The 13,374-nt window shown below is 43.0% G+C and overlaps 2 protein-coding genes across 2 annotated transcripts in view; one reads left to right on the top strand and one right to left on the bottom strand.

Annotated features, from left to right (window-relative positions):
• Positions 1 to 13,374, top strand: part of TEDC2 (tubulin epsilon and delta complex 2) — a 94,791-nt gene that overhangs the window by 4,020 nt on the left and 77,397 nt on the right. The window lies entirely within an intron of this gene.
• LOC146020137 (ankyrin repeat and fibronectin type-III domain-containing protein 1-like) overlaps positions 1 to 13,374 on the bottom strand; it is a 442,882-nt gene that overhangs the window by 378,490 nt on the left and 51,018 nt on the right. The window lies entirely within an intron of this gene.

The following is a 13,374-nucleotide window of genomic DNA, read 5'->3' as shown; positions in this document are numbered from 1 at the left end:
TATATATATATATATATATATAAAGGTTTTTACAAATGCACGAAGTGCAATATTTGCAGATTTGCACATTCCGATTACAGGATTTTTAGTAATTTTAATGGAACTAAAAATTATAAGTTAAAAAGCCTGATAAACTGCAATACCACCTGGGTGATCTACATGCTTGAGTGCCCATGTGGACTCAAGTATGTGGGTAAAACGAAAAGACAATTGAAATTGAGAGTGCAGGAGCATGTGAGGGGGATCAAAAATAAAGTGGAAAGCCATACAATACCCAGATATTTCAAACAACTACATAAGGGCACTGTAGAGGGCCTAAAATTCAAAGTTATTGAACATGTGACGCTGGGGCCCAGAGGAGGAGACAGGGAAAATCTCCTGTCAAGACGAGAAATGTACTGGATCCACGAATTAGGAACACTAACACCGAATGGCCTTAATGATAATTATGAACTGGCCCCTTTTTTATGATGATTTTTTGAGTCTATTTTATTTATTAACATGTAAATACCTTTACCTCTCTTGCTTATATGCTGTTTTTAACTTCATCAGTAGAAATGAATAGCCAATTGGTGTATTTGTTTTTAGATTGTTTATGTCCTTTTTCCTTGTGGTGTTTTGACATCTCCATGGAGGCCGGTGGTGGGGAAACACACATATGGTTAGGCACTGTGACCGTATAGACTATGTGTGTGTTATACCCACATCTTTGACCTTCTTTGAGCGTTTAATGCTGTATTTTAGGTTTCCCACCTATTAAATTTGGCTGAACCTTGCAGCCTATTAATTAAATAGGGTTTGGGATTTTTAGTAAAGACTTATATATATGTCACATAACAATAATAATTCAGTGTGCAGTTATGCATGTGGAAATAACTTTCCACCTGTGAAGGGTTAATATGGAATTAACTACACTTGTCTTGACGAAGTGATAAAATGACCCAGGAGTTTACGAGAAAACAATATGTAAATTAATACAGCTGTTTTTTTCATAGTAGCCACGGTGATCGGTGAGAGAGATCTCCGTGGTAATGAATCAACAGGATGCCTATGTGTGGAATAACAGTAGGAAGCCCGGGGTGTGAATAGCGAGCGCAGCCGTTTGGGCTTGTTTCCATGGTGATCGATGGCAGAGATCACCATGGTAGCAGAACAAACAGGATAATATGGGACCGCAACAGGAAGTCTGTTGCATTCCACAAGCGCTCATGGCCGGAAGTTGTGTGCGCTAAAGGACACGGAAGTAAAGCACCCTCTACGGCGGAGGTGCGCGAGACAGCGGGCATTGAATACAAAGATTGTTTGTAAAAATAAAAACAACTATAAGGACTCTTGGTATGTAGCGGCCTATGTGGGCTAAGTTCTCCTTTTCTTTAATGTAACATGTCAATATACCATGCGCTCCATGATAAGGAAGCCATGAGAAGTATAGGAACCGGAAGTAGTTATCAATACGTTCCACAGGGTGGAAATGGAAGTCAGGGCAAGTTTTAGTGCGGGAAACCTATGCTAAAAGGGTATCACTAGTATAAAAGGAGGGCAGGGAGCCCCCACCAGACACTCTCCTGAAGAAGTCCAGAGGGATGAAACGCGTTGAGAGGGACCATTTGCTGTTGTTACTGTGATGGATGGATGACAGCATTGTGTGCATCACCACCAGATAAGCCTATTTGCTTTTATACATTGTATGGATTTTAATGTGTGTCATTTGCGGTGTGAATAAATTGTGTTTAACATATTGCACTAGTCCGTCTTCCCTGTATTCTCTCCTCATATGCATGTGCAGTAATTTACACTAAGGAGTGGATCGAGAAGGGAGGCTTTGGAATTCCTTGAATGCTGTCGAGTAGCCGCTGGGATTATTCTTTATAAGACGCGCAAAAAGCAGTGGTGAAATACCACCCTACACGGTACACCTTTAAGATTGGGGGTGTTGGTCTGTCTTTATTTGGTGAAGGGAGACAATATTGGTTAAAAAAATACTACACTAGAGGCGCTCATCTCACCCTTTTTATATATATATATATATATATATATATATATATATTTATATATATGATGGATAAACCGCACACACAAACTCGAAGGAAGGACTGAGTGCCAGGCTCAGATATGTGGAGTAATGTAGCAAAGACAAAACTGATAGCCAGCAACTTCAGATTTTTTGAAAAAATATCAAAACATTTTTTAATTTTTAAAGTGCAGTGACAAAAAAATTCATAAAGAGGAGTCCAGTGTAAGCATAGTATACTTAGCGGTCATAAAGAGACTCTATCCCCTATGTCTCTTTATGACCGCTAAGTATACTATGCTTACACTGGACTCCTCTTTATGAATTTTTTTGTCACTGCACTTTAAAAATTAAAAAATGTTTTGATATTTTTTCAAAAAATCTGAAGTTGCTGGCTATCAGTTTTGTCTTTGCTATATATATATATATATATATATATATATATATATATATATATATATAAATAAAAAGGGTGAGATGGGCGCCTCTAGTGTAGTATTTTTTGAACCAATATTGTCTCCCTTCACCACATGAAGATATATATATATATATATATATATATATATATATATATATATATAAACACAATCTCCAAAATTGCGCTGCTTAATATGTGGTCGCTAGTAACACTCGGTTCCCTACTAGTAGGAGCTCAATACACCTTTTATCACCAACAATAGTGTTAACAGTGCCCTGATATAATACACTTTGGTAAGTAAATGTATTTCAAATACAATGGTAAAAAAGCACTTATAGTAGCTCCTTGTGGTTGGATTAATTTTCTCAGTCGTTAAGATTTAAAGATGTAATAAAAACCTGTCGCGTTTTGTCTCAGAAACAGACTTAATCAGGGGTGTTTATAATCTTCGGTGGTCTAATTGATAGCTTTAGAATGGGCCAATAACTTTCTATAGATGGATTTGGGATGACCAACTTTAGGTGGATCGATCTCCAGCAGAATTCAGAATGATAAAATATCCAACCTCTTTGGAATTTTTCTAAGACAGGATGGAAAACCCTTCCCATCTACTAGTGCATGTGTCCTCCTGTGTGGAGATTATAAACACTCCTGATGAAGTCTCTTTCTAAGCCCAAACATGTTGGGTTTTTGTTACATCTTTGAATCATAACAACTGAGAAAATATATAAGTTATGAGCAGGTTCGGATTTTGAGATACCGAACACCACCGGACACCCCTGATCCGAGTACAGACCCGAACACTGTTCGGAGATTCCCGCCAGACTCGGAACTCAGTCCACACCAAAACGTCATCCCGCTGTTGGATCTCGTGAGATCCAGACTCTATATAAACCCCATGCTGGTGCCGCCATCTTCACTCCAGCATGGAGAAGGTAGTGGGTGGATGTGCTCTGGTGCTGTGGTGATCTGTGGGGATCTGTGGTGGTCTGTGGGGGTGGCGACCTGCTATATGAGTCCAGTCCTGTGCTGCTGGTGTCCTGTGCTGCCTAGTGCTGCTGGTGTCCAGGTGTCATTTTGCTGCTACATTGGTGCTGATTCTGAATGATACAGCTTCAGTTCAAGTCCAGTCCAGTGGTACTGTTGCAGAGGTTCAGTCCAGTGGTACCGCTGCACAGGTCTAGTCCAGTGGTTCTGCTTTTAAAGTCCAGTCCAATACTGCTGCATAAGTTCAGTCCAGTGGTACTGCCATTAAAGTCCAGTGGTGCTGTCATTAAAGTCCAGTCTGTGATACTGCTGCATAAATTCAGTCCAGAGGTACTGCAGTTAAAGTCCAGTCCAGTGATACTGCTGCATAAGTTCAGTCCAGTGGTACTGCAGTTAAAGTCCAGTCCAGTGGTACTGCAGTTAAAGTCCAGTCCAGTGGTACTGCTATTAAAAAAGTCCATTGGTACTGCCATTAAAGTCCATTTGTTCTGCCTTTAAAGGTCATTGTTTCTGCCGTTAAATTCCAGTGGTACTGCCGTTAAAGTCCATTGTTTCAGCCGTTAAAGTCCAGTGATACTGCCTTTAAAGTCCAGTGGTACTGCTGTTAAAGTCCATTGGTTCTGCAGTTAAAGTCCAGTCCAAAGATACTACTGGTGCATAATTCCAGTCCAGTGATACTACTGGTGCATAATTCCAGTCCAGTGATACTGTACTTTTGGTGCATAATTCATGTCCAGTTATACTACTGGTGCATAATTCCAGTCCAGTGATAAGGCTGCATAATTTCAGTTCAGTGATACTACTGGTGCATAACTTCAGTCCAGTTATACTACTGGTGCATAATTCCAGTCCAGTAATACAGCTATATAATTCCAATCCAGTGATACTACTGGTGCATAATTTCAGTCCAGTTATACTACTGGTGCAGAGTTCCAGTCCAATGATACTCCAGTCCAGTGATACTACTGGTGCATAATTCCAGTCCAGTGATACTACTGGTGCATAATTCCAGTCCAGTGATACACCTTCGGAATTCCAGTCCAGTGATACTGGTGCATAATTCCACTCTAGAAAGATAATGGAGAACCAAAATGTGGAGGATAAAATATTGAAAAAAGAACAAGAACCACTTCCTCCTAGTGCTGAAGCTGCTGCCACTAGTTATGACATAGAGTATGAAATGCCATCAACGTCGTCTGCCAAGGCCAATGCCCAATGTCATTGTAGAAGGCATGTAAAATCCAAAAAGTTCAGTAACACGAATAATTTTTTTTATGTAAATCGTTTGAGGAGAAACAGAAGCTTGCCAATATACCATTTACGTCACGAAGTGGCAAGGAACAGCTAAGGCCCTGGGCTTATGTTCATGACTAGTGATATGAATTGCTTCATAGTCATCCAGCTACCTCTGTGCAACCTTTTGGCCTAAAAACAACATTGTGAGGTGTGAGATATTCAGGACAGACTGGAAATTAGTAGAATTAATGTTATTGAGGTTAATAATAGCGTAGGAGCAAAAAAAACAACACAAATTCTTCGATTTTAGCAATTTTTATGGGTTTAAAAAAAATAAAAATACAGATCCAAAAACGCAAAACACAAAACAATAAAAAGTAAATAATTCAGGTTAGTAAGTAATTAGGTATTACGGTGTCAGGTTAAATATTTATCCTGTGTGTGAATTAGTCTTACTCGTTCTCTTCTTGTATAGGTTCTGTTAGAATTGTTGTAAACAATCAGACAATAAATAACATTAATATAATTACAACAAAGTCAGTACTGAAGAACAAGTATATCTAAACGAATCTGAAAAATGATTAGGAAAAAACTGGCTTAGGAATTACTGTGACTCGTCACTATGGAAAAGCTGCACAACTATATTGTGGGTAGGATCCCTGGGACCCACGGGGGAAAATATCCAGCAAGAAGAAAGAGGGCCGTGGGTTAGTGCGATGGTTCTACTCTCCCCAGAGAGTGGATTTATGAAAAAAGAATGATGAACGAATTAGGTTTTAATATAATCCGCAAAACCGAATCCATTCATCATTCTTTTTCATACATCCACCCTCTGGGGAGAAGAGAAGATTCTTGGAAGGAATTCCCCAACAAATCAATAACCCATAGGACTACAGATCCCCAGAGGATAAGTATTCCCACATTCTATCTACAATTTCTCACCTATTGTAGAAGGTCAAGCGCCATCACACTATATCCACCCCTCTTTAAAAATGATTAGCTTCACATAGAATAAAATCTCATGAAGGTCGCAAAATATTACTAAAATCTAGATAAAAATCTGGATTACTTATTACAAATAAAACCAGAACACGGGAAAAAAAAAAAAACAAACAGTAAAAATCAATCTGAGAGCAAGCCTTACAGAGAAGAGGAAAAGACCCTCCAGATCTCTGGGGCGAGAAGCGGATTGAGTATAATAAGCCTTTACTGTAGGTCTCTCTTTGTGACAGTAATCTGTACCCCCCCCCCCCCCCCCCCTCAATACATACACACACACACACACACACACACACACTTTTATCCAGCATCATTACTTCTACAGCTTTAACTTTAAATCCATCAGGATTTCACTGATGTTCCTTACTAGAATGTCAGTGGGACTCTGTGATTCTGTGCTTTATTCTTTATCTTTCAAAGATATCCTAATACTCTCATTTCTAACCGCCTTTCAGCTTCCCTTTATGTTTTAGTCTACATTCAAATTCCAACATTTCGGCAAAGGCTGTATTACAATTCATAAGCGAACAGATGTTTCATTTTTCCTTCTTATCAGAGTCTAGAACCTTTCATTGCCCCGTGGCAAAGTCTGCATACTTTACATGAAGATAAGAAATCCTTTTGTTTTCCATAAATACTTTTTAACAAAGTCAGTTTCATGTAAGTTTTTACAGATTAGGGTTTTTTAAACATAGTTTGTGGCTTGGTAGAATTATATCATGGCAACACTGGTACCCGTATTGTCAGGCTTTTATAAATATCTTTTACAACAGTGAAGTTTTTGGGACATGCGCCTCAGTGGCTGCAGCTATGGAACACACAGGGATAACACTCCCTTATAATCCTCACAATAATAAAACAATGTATTGTCCCAAATTTAGCGCTGTCAAGTTTTATCAGATGAAGAGGATCTCCATAACAATCTTTCACTCACAAACGTGGGTGACATTCATGTAAAGGTTTCTTTCAACTTTATGGAGACATCAATACATGGACAGGATACCCATAGAGTGACACTCACCTAGTATATAGGGACCACCGTACTAGGTGAGTATCACTCTATGGGTATCCTGTCCAGGTATTGATGTCTCCAAAGTTGAAAGAAACCTTTACGTGAACTTCACCCATATTTGTGAGTGAAAGGTTGTCGTGGAGGATCCCCTTCATCTAATAAAACGTGACAGCGCTAAATTTGGGACAATACACTGTGTTTTATAAATATCTTTACCAGCTGAGTTATACTGAGTAATAAAAGGGGGAAGAGAATTGGTGTCCTGATTCTGGGCAGCAGATCTGAGCTGCGGTTGCCTGCCTGTAATCTAAGTAGCTATGCTACTGGACTGTCTCCACCCTTCATGAACGGCCCTCATCAACAATAAAGGCACTTATACCTACTCAATGCTTGGTGTAGAAGATCTGACTTAGTGTTACCATCCATACCCTCAAATCAAAAGGGCATAACTCTATCAACATGCCCACAACAAGCATAGTGATTGACCCACCACTGCCCAGTTGCCACACAATAGCGCCAATTTAGATGTCATGAAGAAATGATAAGACACATACCCGAAAATTGGGAGCTAAGATACGCACCAATCAGGATCATCCATAGATCTCTAATTTGTATATGCAAACAGCTACATGTGCAGTTTGCTTTAAAAAAAAAATCATGGGGCGTGGCCTGGCGGCTGAACGGACAAGACGCACTTAACATCAGCTCCTCAGCCCCGGCGCCCAAAATCAAAGAAAAACCCTTTTAATTCCACACATCTGCTTCCTACCCTACCCCCCTCCTCTTATACAAGTACCCAGACGCCAGAGAAGCCAAGCCGCAGAGCCGGGGAGCACTTCTAAGTGCTCCTGCAGGTTGCGGCCTTACCAAGACCTGAAGCCGGGGGCCTCGATTTTCGAGACGATACGCCGTCCGAGGCGTCCGGAACGGCGAAGCGCGAGAAGAGACCCACAGTAGGAGCAGAGGCAGAGGAGACGGACAACAACCCCATACCTGAAGCTCCGGTAAGCCAGGCGGGGGCCCCACACGCACACATTTCGGAGCGCTCAGCAGAGGCTCCGGAGTCACGTGCAGGCGGCCGGACGCTGCTACAAACACGCTGCCCGGCGGGGGACACTGCCACTATCGTCCACGCCCGCAACAGCCCAGGGTGACTGCCAGCCCTTAACCCTGATAGCCCAACTTGGGTCACTATCCACCCATGCCTCGGACCCCCTTGCGCTGGAAGCTTGGGAAGGAGGAGGTAGAAAACGCTGAAAGTCACCATTGGCGGCCATTTTACAAAACGGCAACCCCCGCAGCCTGCACCCTATCCAGGCCATATACAGGACTCTGCTCCCTATAAAGTCCACAATTTCAGACCCCATACCCACAAAAGGGCCCCAGGCTTCACTCTACAGCTCCCACGTATAGAGGCATGGTTGAATGCTCATCTGACCGGCAATCTCATAGCTATTCAAGATTGGGGCACCCACATCACCTGTACTGTTACCTTTCCTTGCTGGACTGAGACCTGCACTATACGCATACAATCTCCTGCTAAAGCTACCTTCTAGACACAGAGGTGTGATACAGTTCTGCCAAGTGCTTCAATATAGTGTGGCCGCCACCCCCCCCCCCCCCCCACACTGTACACGGCTTCCTTTCAACTTTATCTCTCTCCCCGTGCTGGGAGAAGAGCTGTGTACGCAATTGAACAACCTGAACACCATATCTGCCAGATTGGCCCAACATGGCTGATGATGCTGCTTATTTCTATACTGCCTTTCCTCACTGACTGCTTTGATATGTGACTATAATACAATTAGCCTCGGATGCTGAAGCGGATACTAGCTATACCTCTCTATATATAATGTTTTCTCAGTGAAATGTGACCTGCTCCTTTTTTGCATCAGCACACCTGCAACAGCCCACCTAGGCATCCCTGCACTGGTTGGCACCTATCACTCATTCCTGCTGGAGGAGGTGCATGGAAAAAAAGAAAAGCCACAACTACACCCAGATCTTCAAAAATGAAAGCGGCCGATATTGCAGCCGTTATAGGCTCAATGCTAGATGAGAAGTTGGCGGGCCTTAAGACCTCCATTGACTCCACCTTGGCTCAACTTACTCAACACTCCCAACGCCTAGATACGGCTGAACAAAGAATCTCCTCCCTTGAAGATGACCTTCAGGCGGCCCAGACCACAATGGCCGCACACTCCAAGGAGATACTTAACCTGTCTGAAAAATTAGACGACCTGGAGAACAGAAACAGACGTAATAACTTGAGGGTGGTGGGCATACCGGAGTCGGTTAAGGGTCATGAACTTATGGACCTGCTCGCTTCATGGATCCCAGAGCAACTGGCACTGGACCTCAAAGGATCGCCTTTGGCGATTGAAAGGGCACACAGAATCGGCCCAGATAGACCTAACCCCAATGGCAGGCCGAGGCCGGTCATAATGCGCATCCTCAATTATGCCGATAAAGTCAAAGTCCTAGATCACTACCGGAAAACGGACAGTATCACATACCAGGGTGACCGCCTCCTCATCTTTCAGGACTTTTCTAATCTGGTGGCCTCCAAACGCAGGGACTTTGCACCAATATGCAAATATCTTATCGACTCTAAAATAAAATTTTCATTATTGTACCCGGCCCGCCTCCGTGTGTTTAGGGATGGCCAGACCCTCTTCTTTGAAGACCCTGCTAAAGCCAGGGCTCATTTCTCAATCCCTGAGACTTGATTGGGTGACCTGGCGTCCCTGGCCCCATGGAGGTTCGCTGATAAGTGTCCCTCTATTTTCTTTTATTGCTACAACCATCTGTTGTAGGGTGTGCTCCTATTGTTTCTCTGCTGAGAAGATGTACTAACTTAGCCGCTAAACATCTGTTAGGCTTAGATTAATGACCTTTCTCCTATTATTACAAGTTTTTTTTTTTGTTATGTTATGTGCCTGCCCGTCCTTTTAACGGACCCCGTCCCACCATTGGATCACCCCCCTCTGCTTGCTGGGACAGAGAGGGGCCCCTTTTTCAGCTAACATTCGTTTTCACTATGATCCGCCCAGCGGGAATTGGCTGATATGACCAGTCAATTTCCCTCTTCAAACACACCAGGAGAAGAATCCACACTTCTTACTTTTAATATAGTTTCTTGGAATGTCGAGGGCCTTAACCACCCCATTAAACGCAAAAAGATTATGTCCCACCTCACCCGTATGAAACCCCATATAGTTTTTCTGCAAGAAACCCACTGGGCGGAGGGCTCCCATCCCTCTCTCAAGGCTTCATGGCTTGGGGAATGCATCTCGGCATCCTTCACCAACAAGACCAGGGGGGTGGCAATCCTACTTAACAAGGGCCTCCGATACTCCATTACCAGACAATTTATAGACCCAGAGGGCCGATTCATTCTCTTAGATCTGTCTCTTGATGATACTCAATATACACTGCTTAATGTATATGCACCAACTAACCCTGATGCATCTTTATTTGCTATTTTATTACAGAAGCTGCTGTCATGAGGTTATACCAACCTTATTTTAGGTGGTGACCTCAACACGGTCGTGGACCCATCCATGGACAGATCCGGGGTGAGTGTGGTCAGGTCTCAAACATCTTCTACTCTCCTCTCTCCTCTGTGCTCCCAACTGGGCGTCAGTGACCCTTGGCGCATATTTCACCCCCTACAACAGGATTTCACTTTTTATTCACACCCACATTCAACACACTCCAGGATAGATTACCTCTTTCTCTCTGATCATCTGCTTTCCAGAGTGACACATACGGCCATACATGATATAATAATATCTGACCATGCACCTATATTATTAACTTTACAATTAAATAGGCCCCAAACCTTCACTAAAAGTTGGCGATTCCCTGCACACCTATTTCACTCAGAGGACTTTCTTCTACATCTTAAACAGGCATGGTCCAACTTTGTCATTGATAATACAGCCCAGGTTGATAATCACCACATCTACTGGACCGCAGCGAAGACGGTGCTTAGAGGATATATCATGTCATACGTCCACTCCAAACGCAAAAAATTCACAACCCAACTTCATACCCTCAGTACTGCACTGACCTTGGCATATAACACATATAAAAGACAAGACACCCCGACCCATAGAGAGGAATATCTGGCCGCAAAACAAATATATGATACTTTCCTCACGGAACAAGCCCAATCCTCGCATAACTACCACCGTAATAAACTACACAGATTCGGCAATAAATCGGGGAAATTATTGTCCAATCTAATGAAAGGCCCCTAATCTCGCACATGGGTTAAAAGTATCCACAACTCTGATATCTTTATCACTGATCCCAACCAAATAAGCAGTGTATTCTCTAAGTTCTATGAATCCTTATATACTCAAGAATCATCAGACACACAGGCTAGTGAGGCATTCCTGGCGGGAACAGATTTACCCACACTGACTCAAGAGGAAAGGGACCTTTTAGACTGTCCAGTCACAGAGGAGGAGGTGCTGGACACCATTAAAGCTCTACCCAATGGCAAAAGTCCTGGCCCAGATGGGTACGGGGCAGAATATTATAAATTATTAAAAGGGGATATAGCACCTACCCTTTCACTACTATATAACCACATAATCACAACCGGAGAGATGCCACTTAGATTTAACGAAGCCAGAATAATAGTGTTATTGAAACCGGGTAAGGACCCCACTTCGATGGGCTCATACCGTCCAATCTCCCTGTTAAATCAGGACTTTAAAATTTTAACCAAATTAATGGCTAATCACCTGCAGAAATGCCTACCTCGCCTGATCTCGCCAGCCCAGTTGGGTTTTGTAAAGGGCAGACAATCGGTGATGGGAGTTCGTGCAGCCATAGCGGCGATAACGCACACCCGACTTCACAACCTCCAAACCAATATACTTATTAATCTAGATGCCGAGAAGGCTTTCGATAAAATCTCATGGTCACATTTACAGACCATATTATCTAAACAACTCTTTGGGAGATCCTTCAGGGGGCTGATTCAGGCGATGTACACCCTCCCCACAGCCCAAGTGATGGTAAATGGCACAGCATCCACGCCCTTCCGTTTTGAACGGGGTACTAGACAGGGATGCCCCCTCTCGCCCCTGCTTTTTAATTTAGCACTCGACCACTCATAAGACACATCGTTTCCTCCCCAGACCTTGCAGGAATAGCAATTGGCAACAGAGAATTAAAAGTCGTCGCATTTGCAGATGACATTCTCCTCTTCCTATCTAATCCAAAACACTCTGTCCCTTATCTTATAGAAGCCATAACACGCTTTCTTCGTTTGCCGGTTTTTCCATAAATTTTGCCAAATCAGAAGCACTGGCCATATATGGCCAAGTGAGAACGGACTGGACTACCCCCTTTCCATTCAAATGGGCCACAACGCACATCACATACCTAGGCATAGCTCTTCCTCCCCACCCCCATAAACTATATATGTATAATATTACCCCGGGCATCCAAAAAATCCAAACAGAACTTAATCTATGGCAAAATTTGCCACTGAACCTACTGGGTAGATGCAACTTATTCAAAATGGCCAGTTTCCCAAAATTACTCTATGTAATGCAGATGACGCCAGTTCTAATATCTGATTCAGATATATCCTCACTCCACGCTTACCAAATTTATTTGGAATGCTAAAAGACCCCGAATCAGTCTGTATAAATTGATGCAGACGACTCAGAGAGGAGGCCTTACTCTGCCTAACATAAAGTACTACAACCTGGCATGCATCCTCCGCTTTGCAGTGGACTGGATCAATGACACAGCTATCTACACTGATGTGGCCCTAGACTCACAACTTAGTGCTCCTCTCTCACTAGGCTTTCTCTTACATGCACGCCCATCACAGTTAACCAACCCCCAATTCGATAACCCCCTACTGGCCTCCACAGTTCACGCCTGGAGGCGTGCGAGAAAATCCCTAGGCTTAACACTTTTACTCCCTATTCCTTCCATTGGTTGGTAACTTGGAGTTCCAGAAGGGAGAAGCCAGATCACCTTTTGTGGCCTGGCGATCCCAGGGCATCTCATGTCTACGACATTTACTTAATACATCTCATACTCCACTTACATTTGAAGAAGCGACACAACGTTTTAAGCTCTTGCCTAGTAATGCCTTTTCCTACACTCAAGCTGTTCACTACATCAGATCTGTCCTAAACAAACTCCAGCCCCAGGATATTACGAATCCACTGGATTCGGTGATCCGTACTCAAACACACTCAATTTCCAACATATATGGATGCATACGTCCAGAGCTGGACACAGACACAGATTTACCGGCACTTGCAAAATGGGCCTCCCAATCCTCCTCTCTGGACTCGGAAGCTATATTAGACACCTTCCTTGTCAATTTAAAACTTGTCACGGCCAGTTCCTACCAGGAAATGCTATATAAAATTTTCCACAGAGCTTATTTCTCACCCAAGCGTTGCTACATACAAACTTTTTGGCACGCGCTGCATAATTACGCCACGACTACACTTAAAATATCATTTAGTTGTACTGATTCCTGGGCCCTTTTTGGACACATAGCGGACCAACCTAATATACCAAAAAATGACAAAAAACTATTGGTACTCCTCTCAGCGGTAGGACAAAAGGCGATCCTGCAGCAATGGATACACACCGAGGCCCCAACGGTAGAAATGGCAACTTCACGCCTTCTCTTCCTGTTCACAATGGACTGGCTGGAGACCT

This window comes from Crinia signifera, chromosome 7 (genome assembly GCF_055691185.1).
Source record: "Crinia signifera chromosome 7, ASM5569118v1, whole genome shotgun sequence".
NCBI lineage: Eukaryota > Metazoa > Chordata > Amphibia > Anura > Myobatrachidae > Crinia > Crinia signifera.
Note: the sequence above shows the minus strand (reverse complement) of the source record. Positions and strands in the feature narration are given on the sequence as shown.